Genomic DNA, 12,771 nt, shown 5'->3' on the forward strand with positions numbered 1-12,771 from the left:
CTATTGTTACAGAAGTAAACAGGGCAAAGTAGCTCCTTAATACAACATCATACAGCAAAGTTCATCTGATACAGAACCACAGCTGTCTTATGTTAAATCGTAACAGCTTCCTCTGTGGTTTGTATAATATCAAATATGTGAAAACACGCTAACACGTCCTAATACTTCTCTGATTTAAACTTTTAGGCACACATGCTAAAAGCTCTCATACTGAACAAATTGCGATCGCAAAGGTTTTTTGTTACAAAGTATGGCCGTGAATTCTGAATTCGGCCAGAATCCTCCAATAAATCAGAATCCCTTACAGGGGGTCTTGTAGAGGTCGTGATAAGGAATTCAATGTGATTATAAAATTAGGCTCCTCTCCAAGACCTTTCCGGTTCTTACCACTACAACGTGAGATTGGACTCGTACACAAAAACTTATACTTCCAAGAGCTTGTAATTACATTTGTTAATAGGACGCTATGTCCAATCAACCATGCAGAGCTTGAAGCAGTAAGTTGTACTGGGTTTTAATTCCAAGTATAACAGGCAAAGCGTATCCTCTTCCTTAGTGAGTAAGTGTTCATTTCCGTTCATGGTGTTCTGGTAGAAGATGAATAGTTAACACACGACCGGGGAGACACACAATCTATTTTTCTAGTCCAATCGTACTGCTTAATCAATCCCAAAGCTCGTATTTGGTTTCATTGCGAACCGAAATGAACTGTCTTGGAGAATCGCTATTAGTTTGGAGACGTGCTTCAGCTGTTCTAGCACTTTTTCCCATCACACTTTCTAATTGAAAAACAAAACGGACTACGGATTGGTTATAAGGAACTACGGAATGGTAACGGAGTATGAAACGACAACACGGATCACAGAATGAAATATAAACATATAGGGAAACTACTTACTGTCCTTGTCCTTGGAGACCAGTAGAGTTTGGACTGCGTACACTGGAACACACAGAAACAGACATTGACAACAAGGGGAGACTACTGGTCGGCTAGGGGAGACAACTCACACAAACAGTACAGCTAGGGGAATCTTAAGAAGATCTAAACCTAAAATGTATCTAAATAATTTATACATTTAGACGTAAATCAATGCAACCTACAAATGTATCTCAGAACATTGGGACATACATATTGAGTCTATACCAGGCATTTCTCATTAACCTTTTTGAACACTTGAATCTGATCAATTGACAAAAGAACTATTCATTGCATTTTTAAAATGGATTATGATTTGAACGTAACGAACCTCCTTTATGATATTTAATGATAGTCCTACAAATAATGTGTGATTGTGAATGTCAAATACAAAAGGTCAAAAGGGGATAGGACTGCCATATGATAGTATCATCCCTAAGCCTAAACTCCTCTACTCCGGAGGCCCTTTCATCCGATACTTTATTGAAATGACCTACTTTCTGTTCAACATTGAAGACAAATTTATCTAATAAATCGACCTTTTCATGAAATCAATCCAACCTTTTGACTTGAAGGTCGTAAAATAGAGCTACCATTCGATTTAAAGAACGGAGCCTTCAGTGATTTGGCCGTCCGTATACTGGGCGTCCGGAACTAGGGTGTTCGGTATAGGGGAGGCTGCTATTATCACAGCTATATGATGTTCATAGTGAATGCATTAGATCCCTACAAACATGAATGGAATTCAATGAGCTGTAGAAATGTGGGTCGTGATTGTAACATCTGTCAGTAGTGATACTATAATGATTCTATATAACTGTGCTAATACAATTAACCAGGGGATATAAATATATAATGAGACGCTATATTGTGACCTTAACTTTTGGCGCCACAGGACAGACCTCCCCCTAGCTGGGGGTGTGTAGGGCAGGGGTGGGGGAGTTACACACGTGTAGAATTTGACACATTTCCATCGTCATATTTCATTATTTGGTAATCAATCATAGCGGGAACTATCAACTATATCCATTGACTATAATATAACGGCCCAAGGCCTTTATATCAAAACTATATTGTATCTCCTCTGTTACACATCTGTTATACAGCTGTACCACGTCCTACACATGGGGATTTTAAACTCGTCAATGAGGACCTTTATAAATAAGATGAATACGAAAGTGACTGCAGGTAGATTTTCTCCATGTAATGCCATTGGAATCTAGTTAACATGCTTTCTTACCCGAGAGCGTTTTCCCGGTAACAGATATATATACAGGTGATTCACAGTCCTCACCTGTCCTAGAAGATGCGCTAATGTCTCACCACCCTCCCCCTCCAGGTGTATCGAGATGATCTGAGCTGACCTTTCCCACACTAATGTCTACTCTCTACTTATACACACCTCTACGCTCCAGTGTTTACAATCTGTCACTCACGTCTTACGTGTGTGTATGTTTACATGTTTACTTACCATCCTTTACCACTACGGTGCCTTCCTTATCCAACTCCTCCTCAGACTCATTAACGGACAGTAACTCTCCATTCTCGGCCTCCGCCCTCTGAGATTCCACCCACGGACTTTCCATATTGTAGTAGTTTCTCTGTTACACACGTTTTCTCACAATGCTGTATCTATATTTGCATAATCCACGCACAGCGATTGAGATATGTAAAGAGCTTTTAAAATGTCAATAATATCCACACACAGTGAGAAAAAGCCGATATATAAAAACCATGCGTTAAAGGCTCGCTGAATACAAGCCTGTAATGTACATCTGTAAAACTTCCAAAATAAGAGCGTGCACCTAAATATTGGACAGAGCCGCTGTGTGGCTTTGATCTTTAAACAGCTTACTCTTCCGCCGATTTAGAATTACTTCCCATATAGATGTACTGCTAGTCTCAACACTACACGGCCTGGTATTAACATACGGTCACACTCCACTGCACACACTCCGTTTAGCCTCGGCTATTCCAATCATGGGATTCCTATTCAATTTTCCGTACACTATTTGTGCATCCAAGCTCAGAAGCTCAAAACTGCAAGCGGCTGTGCTGATAATGACACGACGTTGCTTGCTGATCCAGGCTTACCATAGAAGCCTTGGTTCAGCCGCTGTATCCAAGCTCGTTCCACTACCGTGCTTTCCAGCTTCCCTGTTATGACCTGTCTCCAAGACACTCTGACACCAGTATACCGACAAGCACACACCAAAAACACTCGCTCCCCAGGGCTTTACTCCAACTGTAAAGGACTGAGACGTATAGATTCTCCTATTTCACGTAATACAAATAATCAATCGCTTGTTTTTGTAATGTAGCTTGCTGTTCAGCTTCTTAGATCCGGTTAATTTGATTATGACTTGTGACCCAAGATAGGCGTTTTACTGCAATGAGATGGAGCCGTTCTTTGGAATACTCGAGGTTTGGTATGGATGTGTTCCTTGTGGCCAGGCTATCGTATGGCCGGGATACTACGGAATAACTGTAACACAGCTACTTGCTTGCCTGGTAATCAGTACTGTATTGACTTGTACCTGATTCTTTGATAAATCGGTCTCACGAATACAATACTTTTATACCACGCCTGGGAATTTGTTTGGACTTACATAACAACCGTCCGTATATATTCCGGATCTCTTACTCAAATACAGTTCTAATATTACCAACACACTATTATGTCGCAATATGCACTTGCACTAGAAAGGTTAGATTTGATTACAGCACGTGAAACAATCTGTGCTAAGTTTAAATAGAAAGCTGCTGTCACCAGCCGGTTTGTCTAGTCATACCCACAGGTATCTGATTGCACAGGCCTTAAATATGACCTTGCATCATTCAGGAAACAGATAGTGAAAGTTCCCCGAGGGAAATATCTTCAGAAATCTTTGCTCTATATGTGTCATACTGGCTTTTCTGTGAACGATTGACTTTACATCATATTTCATGTGGTATACGTTTGTGCTAAAACTACAAACTATAATTGCCATGGAACATTAGCCGCTCTATAACGGAAATTATTAGTAATTGTTTAGGTAAACAATACTCTCTGTCCGATCCATATCAGCTCCACTTGCGCCATTCGTTGTACTTCCGGTACTATTGTCACTAATGCCTCTACTCATTTTATTTCTGTTGTATTAATGGATGATGACATTTTATTGACAATAAATCCTACTTATATTACAGATACATGAAACTAACATGACAATCATACTCTGACCCACGGGCATTCGACCCCCGGGCTTCCGGATCATCGGGCTTTCTGACCTACATGCACGGACGGGTGGGTGGTTTTTAGCAAGATTGGATATTTTTCAATTGGTAAAGTAAACCAGATAAGCTCTGGGATCATGACACAATCTTAGACTCAAGTTTTGCTAGGTCAATCAAAAATGATGTTACTTTTTTGTAACGTCATCTATGATTGGTCTAAATTTAAGTTCGTTTCAGAATACTATTTCATGATCTTGGGTCCATAATCAAAATCTATGTAATGTACAAAATGTTGTATAACAGCCTAGATATAACCGCCGATTAGAGGTTACGTCAGGGTCGCAGACATTAACAGGTTCTGGTTGTACCTTTAATTAGCAGTAATCTGATCCAGGTGTAAAACTCCAGGTAAATACATCACCAGACAAACGGAAATACGTAACTATAATCGTCGTCATGGCCCACACAACAGTCTACGAAGTCTGGACGGACCGTAATTATATATACATACCACAGCTTCAAGGCAATAGGTCAGGTACAGCTGAACTATAGAATAATCGCCTTGTGAAATGCCAGAGACAAGTCCTATAAAATGTATTGGTCGAGTTGGCCAAGGCTTTGTTTTTAATCAAGCCCTTTAATTGCAAGACTATAAATAGTTCCACAACCACAGTAAACAGATTAATCAGCTAGCAAATGTTCTTCAAAGAACTTTTTGTCGATTATTTACTCTACCATAGTTTTATCAATTCGACCGCAGAAAAGTATTACATAGTAAAAGTATTTATCTACTCAGCCACAGTAAAATGTTCATCATTTATCAACTTGACCACAAAAAGAGTAATTACTTATTGCCAACTCGACCACATGAAGGGTAATCATTTACTACCAACTCGACCATACGGATGATAATTATTTACTACCAACTCGACCACATGAAGGGTAATCACTTACTACCAACTCGACCATATGAATGATAATTATTTATTACCAACTCGACCACATGAAAGGTAATCACTTACTACTAACTCGACCATATGGATGATAATTGTTTACTACCAACTCGACCACATGGCTACTATCAACTCGACCATATCGAAGGTAATAATTACTTACTTCCAACTCGACTGCATGGAGAGTATTTACTTATTGCCAAACAACCAACTGTAATGCAATTACTTACTGCCATATCATATAGAGGGTATTGTCCGATATCAATTCGACCACATGAAGGGGTTACTTCCTACTAGTCCGCTAAACATGCCTATATTATTAGGTTTTTTTTCCTTATATATACTCAGCTCGCGGTTCCTCTTAAAAATAGAAATCGTAGGACAGATTTGGCCTACGCTACGTCAGCGGTATATATTAGGCAAAAATAAAGCCTAGTAATATAGGCAGGTTTAGTGGACAAACTTCCTCTAGCAAATGGAGTATGGTTTAGTGGACTAACTTCCTCTAGCAAATGGAGTATCATGACGTATTACAAACTACATGGAGAGTAATTACTTACTACCAACTCGACCATAAGGAGAGTAATCACTTACTACCAACTCGACCATAAGGAGAGTAATCACTTACTACCAACTCGACCATAAGGAGAATAATCACTTACTACCAACTCGACCATAAGGAGAGTAATCACTTACTACCAACTCGACCATAAGGAGAATTTTCACTTACTACCAACTCGACCATAAAGAGAGTAATCACTTACTACCAACTCGACCATAAGGAGAGTAATCACTTACTACCAACTCGACCATAAGGAGAGTAATTACTTACTACCAACTCGACCATAAGGAGAGTAATTACTTACTACCAAACATTCAATTGAAATGAAATTATTTACTAGCAGCTCGAACACATAATGGCTGAGTTATTACTTCATACCAACTCTACATGTACTTCCTCAACAACATGGATGGTAATTACTCATTTACAATGCACTTTGACTCTGCAGATGGGATGTTAGAATTATACCTGCTGTCCCTATTGCGTGATCGTAAAAGACGACTAAATTTGGAATCGTATCCTTTCTCTTCTTTCAAACTTCATTTATTCCGAGTTTCTGATGCCCCCCTTGACACCGCCTCACTTTGAACCTTCAGTTGAGCGTTCGTCACTGTGAGAAAGGCTCTGCGTTCTGTCCCCTGACCGAGATACACCAAAGACAAGGTAGTGGGCCTTTAACCAAAATATATCAAACTGGTTTTTTCCCCACACGTACATGTACATACTCAGCATGCTATGTTATGTTTCGAGATACCGAGATACACCAAAGACTGCCTGTTGGCAGTATAATGTGACCGGGTGGGGTGTGTTGCTTGGTGTCTTCGGCGGCATGCTTCAGTGAAATAGCACTTAAAAAGGACAACAGTTCCTTTATTACAAGGGAGGTACAACACGAATATAGTGTAGTCTCATAAAACACGCACCACACATTTCATACACGCTACACACGTATACATGCCTATTACATGGCGTCCTAATGATATTGACTGTTAATAGGATGTTAATTATTCAAACAAACATCTTCTAACACAATTTTATTAACAAACATCTTCTAACACAGCATTTATTAAGTTTTCTTAGGTTTTACCATATTTTAAATCCTTTTATAAATCAATTTTCCTAGCTATGCAGTTAAATATTTAATATCAATTTTTAATACATCTCATCATATTCTTTTATCAGTAAAATACAAAACGAACCACAAATTTTATCAGCGGCAACTTACATATATCCTCATACTGTTTTCGACAGAATGAGAAGTCAATTTGTTAAAACAAAGATTAAATAAATACCATGTGTTAGAACACGTGAATCTATAAATAAACTACTTATCATCGATACAGTAGTACGATTTTAGTCCAAGAACCATGAACTCCAAGTGTTAGGAACACGCTTTCTATGCCATTGTATCCCATTGAAAACTGTCTTTGATGTTTTATATCACCGCTATATGCCTATTTAAATCGGGTTACTCATGACTGGGAATTTTAATAATTCATATTTAGAAGTTTATATTACTATATAATTACATAGAACCTATTCAGTTTGATTTCACAGATAATTTCCTGTTTCTTGAAGATTCGAGCTATTTATGGCCTATACTTTAACTAATGTTATATTCAATATCTCGAATGATTCGAGTTATATATTAGCTATACTGTCTTTCTATTGATGATTATTAAAAAATTTTCTTATGTTATGAATTAACAACATGATTGAGTCTCTATGCTATTGTAGTCAACTTGATACCATACATCAAGAAAGTATATATGTATATTACTAGTAATTTATAATATCATCTTGATAAAACCTGATAATTAATACCATAATCCTCATAATGTAGATATACAATTGAACATGTATTAATGACTATAACTTCAAATGCATATATTTACCTTGTATTTAATCTTTGTATCACAGTTTTGAGGAATAAAAGAAATGATGATGAAAGACAAAACATTTTCTAGACCATTAAAGCGCTAATAATTATTTTCCAAAGTCCATAATACCATCGATAGATAAATATATGTCATCAGTTCAAAACCACATCAATACTCCAAAACAGCTGTCTGGAAGTTGTACGTTTATTGCATAGCTTTGAAACTACAAGATTCAGGTGGGCCTTATAATCGCTATGACAACATAGACTACGTCATGGATTTCGTACCTTTTGAAATGTAAAACTAATTTGTCACAGTCATGGAAAATCAGCATTGTCACTGTAGCTGTCATGCATTTTACGTTCATCGTGTTCGCAAAATAACAAAACTTTAGAAATGCCATTCTTAAACATCCCAATTCACACTTCAATAGCAAACGTGGCTTTGGAGCAGAAAGTGAAGTATATAACCATATACGAACTGTAGTGAATTAAAGCATGCTTACCTCGGACTCATAGATCCGTACCCCGGACTCATAGATCCGTAAGATTCAGAAATGAGAGACTTTATGGGGATGTTGGAATCATCCATAAAACTATCTTTGTCAGTCAAAGGAAAGTTTTTTCTTTCCTTCCCTTTTCCTCTACACATAGTTGAATTTGTTTACAATTTGATACATTAAAATATGCATCAAGCAGACCCTACAAAATCATTTTAAAAATGATAGTTTTTTAAACATGAACTGACTTAGAAATAATGAAAACAAAAAACAAATGTCAAAATCAAAGACAGTCGTCGGGTAGCCGTTTTGTTTTCAGATCAGATTGAAACTTGACTAGGCACAACACAGGAGAAAGGCGAACATAGTTTAGGAAGATTTCTTTCAGCCATCTTGTTTCCAGATCAGTCTTCAATTGAAATATCTACAACTAGGGATCAATAAGAACCTATTCATGAAATTTCAGGAAGATGTTTTCCTTTAATGAGAAATAGCAACAACACTTTGAAAATTAAAATCAATGATGGCCACCAGTCGGTCATCTTGTTTTCAGATTCGCAACTATAGGCTAAGGGGAACATAGGCAATATCTCTCCAGGACTCTCTGAGAAATAGCGATAACAAGATTTACCGGACGAGATGCGATTGGGTGTTGATGGCAAAGAATCTGAATCAGGTTTGTTGAAACATAGAGCATTCCATAATAGGACAATCAAAAACGTGTCGGTGATAACATATTATCAGTACTCGGCGAACAATTATTACGAACTTTAGTTATCGGCATTTTAAATAATATGTCAAATGTCCATAAAGAGATACATCTGTACATATATATACTGGCATCAACTAAACCATGGAAATTGAAAAAAAAACATATAAGAAAACATTGTTTGTGTAACATATACATTGTGACGAAAGTCACAACAATAGACAGTAATATAGTAGTGTATAAAAAGCACGTATATAGCACGTGATGTCATGTGGTATTTACTAAAATAATAAAATAAACTCACGTGCTCTCGAGGGTTTGTTAAGGCGCGCAGACCGCGACCTCGCCATGGTTAAAATACAGGTGTATCCGTGTGTTGTCATGTTTTGGTTTGTCACCACCGACGTATAATTTTGTTGACAGACATGGCGCTGATGATGGATAGAAATCTGTATGTTCACACTTCGACTGTACACCAAAAACGTCTGTCGTCACTATATAACGGATTTATAACACGGATTACTCCTGTTACCGGAGTGCTGTAATCAGTACAACCGTGTAGTACCCGATAGATTTAATTAAGTCTTATTTTGATTTAATTAAACTGATGTAAACACGTAAGACACTTTAACACATGAGATTTGTATATCTGATAAGATCCACTTTACATGGCCTTTATCTTAAAAGAATTAAAATATCCCCGAATAAGTTCAATATTCTGCATTAAATGATTCGAAGGGAGGTAACTCGTATATGACGAGATTCTTTGAAAATTTCACCAGCTATCAAGTTCATTTTTGAAAACAGTTCAAAGGGCGATAACTCGTATAGACGCTACTCTTCATGTTTTGTGATATTGTGATGTCCTCAGAAATTTGTAACCTTGGTAATGAAGTTACGGTTGCAAGAGTGAGACTAACTATCTATACTTAAAGTGAACAGTCGGGCAAGGATGGCTAAAGTCGGTAAAAATGGTGTGAATGTATCCAGTACAATTTCTTATGAAATGGAAAAATAAAATCTCTCGTCAAAATCTGTCTGCGTACGAACTAGGCCTATGTCCGTGGTTACATTTCCACGCAGCCTCGCTTTCAATGCTTTCAAGTTTTCTTTACTTTAATGGTCAGAACTGGGAAACTAAGCAGAACTTGGCCGTCGTATTAATATGTGAGAACTTTTGGAAGGCCAATGAACGTATTTAAACTGGTTTTCTTTGCCCGACTATTCACTTTAACGAATCAAGTGTTTTACACTCGACAGTGTATAGAGAAATCACAGAGATTTCTTAATTAACTGCAATCGACATAATTATATCCAGAAACATATATACTTTTATAATATATTTTTCCTGTTACATCTTGACCTATCCTGGTGTCCTTTAGCATTTCAGAAGTTTACCAGTAGATTAAAGTTCGATAAATATTCCGTAGACATATCTGGTAATGGGGTTATGGGGGCATGATTAAGTATTCATTTTTTTTTTATTTTTAATTTTCGAACATTTTACACAGTATATATAAATATATTGACACTAACACACAAACACTTGCATATGCACTCATTCACAATACTTCAGAACATCAAATTGCACGTTATGAGACATCCATAAAAACATATATTAACCATTAATAGCAAACCATAACGCACATATATGCATGCTCTCACTCTCTCTCTCTCTCACACACACACACATACACACACACACACACACACACACACACACATACATACAGACAGACAGACAGACAAACATACAGACATACTAAAGAAGAAAGATAAGAAGGAAGAAGAAAGAAGAGGGAGGAGGTACCGTTACACATACACTATATTATAGTTTAAATATATTACATTAAGTAAAAAAAAAAATAATGAAAAATTGTTCTGAAGAATCGTTGTGCTATCAGCTATATGAACCCTAACAAAAGATAAAAAGAAAATAAAAGTAAGTTAGTTGTAGTAAAAGACTAAGTGAAAGACAAGGGTAAAGGTATATACTTAAAGGTCCAATAAAGGTTCCATTTCCTCCAGCCTATTTCAAATTGCCTTTTAACGTGGTCACTTTGACTAAAAAACATAAATTTTTGAACTAAAAAAGTATCCTTAATTATATTAATAAGAGCATTGATATTTAAAGAGTTGCTAAGACATCTGGTTTTATAAATGTAATGTTTCATAATTATCAAAATTTCATTGTCAACAGAACTACAATTTTGTAAAACTATTCCAAAAAGAAATGAATCTTTATTATATGCAAAGGGAATAAACAATAAATCTAATAAAGTAGGACTAGGATTTATTCCTATCTTATGAAGGAAGGTATTAGTAACCAATATATGATGAATAATTCTGACTTGAAACCATATCAATTTGGAATTTTTTGTTACCTTAAATGGAAGAGTAGATATTTTTAACCACATTTCTGTATCAAAATTAAAGCTCAAATTCCATTTTCTAGTACCTGTTGGAGTTGTTGATGATGATTAAGTATTCATATCACCGAACTATTTCACAGCAATTTAAAACGCTTCCTTACGCATACTGTACTTTTCGTGGAAACTTTTTTCGCGAAAATTTATTTTCGTGACTTGTGATATCAAAATACGCCAAATCCAATCGCACGTGAAATTTTTTTTCCCCGTATAGTATCCTATTACACGGAAGCGGCCATAACTACATTGTAGTATTTATGGTAATTTAACCAACAACGATTAACACCTTAATTTATAATATCATCAATGTATAATGATGGTAATCGGTGAATACGAAAAGTCAACATTAATCATGCACTGTATATGTATAAGGGTCGGTGTCTAACACAGGGACCCGATAATTAGTTACAGTTTATATATATTTGGACTCACCAGAGTGATCATGGACCATTTTGAAGAATTTTCATCTAGACTCCTAAAATGTTTCAGTGCTCTATTTATCAACTGTAATCAATGTTTATAACCCTGAGGTCTCTAAAACATTTTTTTCTTGCCGTAACACATTCATGCAATTATAAACGTAATCTTTGTGTTCACACCATATTGTACACACTAATATAAACAAAATTATAATTTCAGCAGAATCGGAAGTAGCTGCATTTAACGAACTTCCGCTCCAGCAAAACAGTCGATTATATTACATAATCCATGTATTTGAACATTGTTGTACAGGGAGGGAAAAATGTCAGTCCGAATGGTGGCATGTGACTTCCACTATACATGTATATTTACACTTGCTAGGCTTGATCACAATACGTAAGTACTAGCCGATTTTGTTTACCGTAACTGCATGGTAACATTGAACTTTGAACTTGCGTATGGAAATATTCTATGCAACTTAAAGGGGCATTTTTTTTTTAAAAGAAACACATGGCTTTGTTTACATTTTGACGTAACATTACGTGTATATTGCTGTTTTTCATAGAATTTGGGGAAATTGTAAACAATACATATATGTTTTATATTTATATATGATACAAACATTTTTAAAATTAACAATTGTATAAAGAAACGGTAAAAAATATCCCGACCAGATCGATGTTACCGCCCCCTGATCTATGTCCTACCCTGTATACCAAGGCCAATGTTAACGCCCCCGTCCTATGACCTACCCTGTATACCAACCCATATCAATGTTAACGCCCCATCCTATGACCTACCCTGTATACACCCGTCAAGATCGATGTTACAGCCACGTCCTATGACCTACCCTATATACCCAGATCAATGTTACCACCCCGTCCTATGGCCTACACTGTAAATACCCGTCCAGATCGATGTTAACACCCCTGACCTATGACCTAACCTGTATACCCACCCAGATCAATGTTACCGCCCCGTCCTATGACCTACCCTGTATATTCCCGTCCAGATCGATGTTAACACCCCTGACCTATGACCTACCCTGTATACCCACCCAGATCAATGTTAACGCCCCCGTCCTATGACCTACCCTGTATACCCACCCAGATCAATGTTACCGCCCCCGTTCTATGACCTACCCTGTATACCCACCCAGATCAATGTTACCGCCCAGTGCTATGACC

At 36.9% G+C, this 12,771-nt stretch overlaps 1 long non-coding RNA gene across 1 annotated transcript in view; it reads left to right on the top strand.

Moving 5' to 3' along the window:
- Positions 1-11,865: 11,865 nt before the first annotated feature.
- Positions 11,866-12,771, top strand: part of LOC138327311 (uncharacterized) — a 76,761-nt gene continuing 75,855 nt past the window's right edge. Inside the window, exon 1 of the long non-coding RNA XR_011209028.1 lies at positions 11,866-11,980. This is a non-coding gene — a long non-coding RNA (uncharacterized lncRNA). The remainder of the gene's footprint in view (positions 11,981-12,771) is intronic.

This window comes from Argopecten irradians, chromosome 7 (assembly GCF_041381155.1).
Source record: "Argopecten irradians isolate NY chromosome 7, Ai_NY, whole genome shotgun sequence".
In the NCBI taxonomy this organism is placed as follows: Eukaryota; Metazoa; Mollusca; class Bivalvia; order Pectinida; family Pectinidae; genus Argopecten; species Argopecten irradians.